This window comes from Octopus bimaculoides, chromosome 26 (assembly GCF_046866305.1).
Source record: "Octopus bimaculoides isolate indiv1 chromosome 26, ASM4686630v1, whole genome shotgun sequence".
Taxonomy (NCBI): Eukaryota; Metazoa; Mollusca; class Cephalopoda; order Octopoda; family Octopodidae; genus Octopus; species Octopus bimaculoides.
The window spans coordinates 26,650,037-26,653,612 of NC_142953.1; positions in this window are offsets into that span (position 1 = coordinate 26,650,037).

Below are 3,576 nucleotides of genomic sequence, written 5' to 3' on the forward strand. Positions count from 1 at the left end.
TTGGAGTAAGAGCTACTATTGACACCACTACTACTACTACAACTAGTAGTGCTGTTGTTGTTGGCGGTGGTGCTGTTGTTGGCGGTGTATTTAACACCAGCAATAAGGCCAGAAAGGAAAAAAAGGAAGAGTACCCTTGCTACTACCACCAGAAACCTATGAACGTATGCATACATCCATATATACATACTGTACACAGCACACATATTTATATATATATATATATATATATATATGTTTTTATGTGTTGTAATTCATAAGTTTACATAACATACATGCACACACATACATATATATTTATATGAATATGTGCGTGTCTAGATATTCACACTAACTTCATATAATATACACGTATTTACATGTATCTACACACACCCTACCTCCATTTAATATAATATATATATTTATATATATATATATACACGAAATATATACACACATTAATATAATACACACACATATATAACATATTTATATATACGTCTGTATGCACACATTACCTCCCTATAACATATATACATCCTCAACCACTATTAACTCCCTTTTTCAAATATATAGCATCAAATAAACTCCAATGTGTGTATTACACATACGTACACCACACACAGTGTTCTTTTGAAGTGTATATATATAAATATAAATATATATATATATGTGTGTGTTAGATATATAAATCCCTATATATTTCTACACATAAATTCTTAAATATATCTAAATATATATGTGTGTGTGTGTGTTTGTTTTGAGTGAAGAGGTAAGACTCGTGAGGTCTTGCTTCTTGTATCTGTGGAATTCTTCGACGCCTCAAGCAGGTAACTTTCTCTTCCTCAGATATCTGTGACCATTCCATGCTGCACTAATGATCACCTACTTTGTTATGGGATTACGAGGTTTCTTCATATTAGCAGCCAAAATATGGAGTTTCATCTGTTATATTTTCAGAAGACAGATACGTTCGGTAAGTAATAAAAAAAATTTTTTTGATGATTTTTCAGAAAGTGAAGAGGGGGAGAAAAAAAGCAAAGAAGGATGTTTCAATTTTCTTTTCGTTTCTTCCATTATCTATATTTTTTGTTGTAATATTTTCCCCTTCTGTTTATATAAATGAATATTTATATATATATATATATATATATATATATATATATAGTATGTGGGGATTTGTAATGATTTGTGTGTATATATAGTGTGTATGTATAAAGTATATATATTGTGTGTATATCCTATCTATCTATCTATCTATCTATCTATCCATCCATCGTGTATATGTGTGTATATATATGTATGCATATATATTTGTACGTATGTGTATGTTTGTCGTTGATTCTTAACCGATTTTCTGTTAGATTGAAATCAAATTATTCTATGTTGTTGCTGATGCTGCTATACTGTTAACTGTTAAACATGACCCTCTACAATCGACTGTTGTTTCTAATATACTTTATGGCTATCTATCCATTTATCCCCTACTCTCTACCGTTATATACACACACACACACACATACACTTCATATTTAACTACATATCAACCCTCTACAATCGACTGTTATTTCTGTATCTATCTATCTATCTATTGTATAATCTACCTTATACCTCTACTCTATCTCTTTTCTATTGTTTATTTCCTAATTTTCACTACCGTCACCTCCACTTTCTTCTACACCTTTTACATATTCACAATTGACACACTATTTTATAATATAATAATATTTTACATTCGATGCGAGACTATAATATATTACAAAGTTATATATATATATATATATATATATATATATATATATATATATTTATATATACACACACACACACACATTTTGACCAGGCACAACGCCAACCATATAAAAGAGGGGAATTTTGAGCAATCGACTTTATATAAAGTCGATTGTAATGTGTACACTACATTATTGGTTCCTATGTTGTAGGTCCCCCGGCAACCTGATTCCATTTGAATTCTGAACAGTGATACACACACACACACACACCCACCCACACACACACACACACACACACATTTATTGAGAGGTATTGTAAATATATGTAGAACCACTAAGTACGGCTCACCAGAGCTTACTGATGATAACTGTGTCATCGGAAGAAAGAGGATGATCGCATGTACAGAGGAAACACGAATAGCGATGGTGTTTTTTTAACGTTTGGTTCTTTAGACTCTACCTGCGTGTATTGAGTACTGTCCCTCCCACTCGTTTCCTGTGTTCGTATGTAGGTATGCATTATCTCCATGCACACATAATATATATATATATATATATATATATATATACATTTGTACAAACACACATATATACATATAATACACACACACACACAAATACAACCCTACAGACTCATTTATATATAATGCTTAGCTCTAGGACATATCTGATCAAACAGGCTTATAATATTAAGTTCGTTCCACTTGTGACCATCCTGTATTTTTGTGTATCCCGAACTCATTATTTAAGGAGCCCTTCCTTTAAAAAATAAAAAAAAGGAGCGGGGTCAGTGAAAAGAAAAAGGGAGAAAACCCACTGGCAGGATGTGTATTTCGAGGGAAATGTGGTCGCTATTTCTGCCAGGCTGTACGACCACGCATCGGCTCCCTCCCACACACACACAATCCAATGTTTGTATTGTGTGACCCACACATATGCACTTGACATATTTAACAACACTTATTTGCACCGTGCTCGATGTTGAGGATGCATATTGCTTAGACATAGATTTCTTGTCGATGGAGAGGAAAGATGATTTGTGTGCAATCAATCAGAGATCAAATATGTTAGTGGCATGTGGGTTTTTATTAACCAATTAATTTATTTATTATTCCAGTCTCCGGACTGCGGCCATGCTGGAGCACCAGGTTGAAGGGTTTCAGTCGATCAAATCGATTCCGATACTTACGTTTTTTTGCCTTCTCCTGAAAGCCTGGGACTTATTCTATCGTTCACTTTTCTGCCGAACCGCTAAGTTACGGGGACGCAAAGAAACCAGCACTGGTTGTCAAGTGCTGGTGGTGATGGTGGGTGAAACAATTCACATAGATATAAATAACCCGGAGCTAAAATAGAAGACACTTGCCCAAGGTGCCGCGCAGTAGAACTGAACCCAAGATCACGTGGTTGGGAAGCCAGCCTTTGAATCACACAGCCACTTGTGTGTTTATTCTGTTATTGTTATCGCTATTTATTTTTCTCGATATTCTTACTGTGACCCGGCTTTTAAAATTGAATCTTTAAAGACGAATAAGGTCAACTACCAATGAATGGAATGAAGAGAGATAGACAGAGCGAGAGATGTTTCAGCAGGAGTTGAACCGAGATGAACGGGAAAGCAACTAGTGTAGAATGAGTCACTGGCAAGGATTGAACCCGTAACCATGATGTGTCGTGTAGCTGAGGGTGTGCCACCCGTTCGGCCAAATCGTTGTGTTTTTCTCAAAATAGGATATGAATTTAGTGACAGAAAATTGATATCGATGAATTGAAAAAAATATTTTTATAGATTTATAGATTGATTGTATTGTCGTGCATAATGTAGCAAACACATACACGCATATATAAACACGCATATACA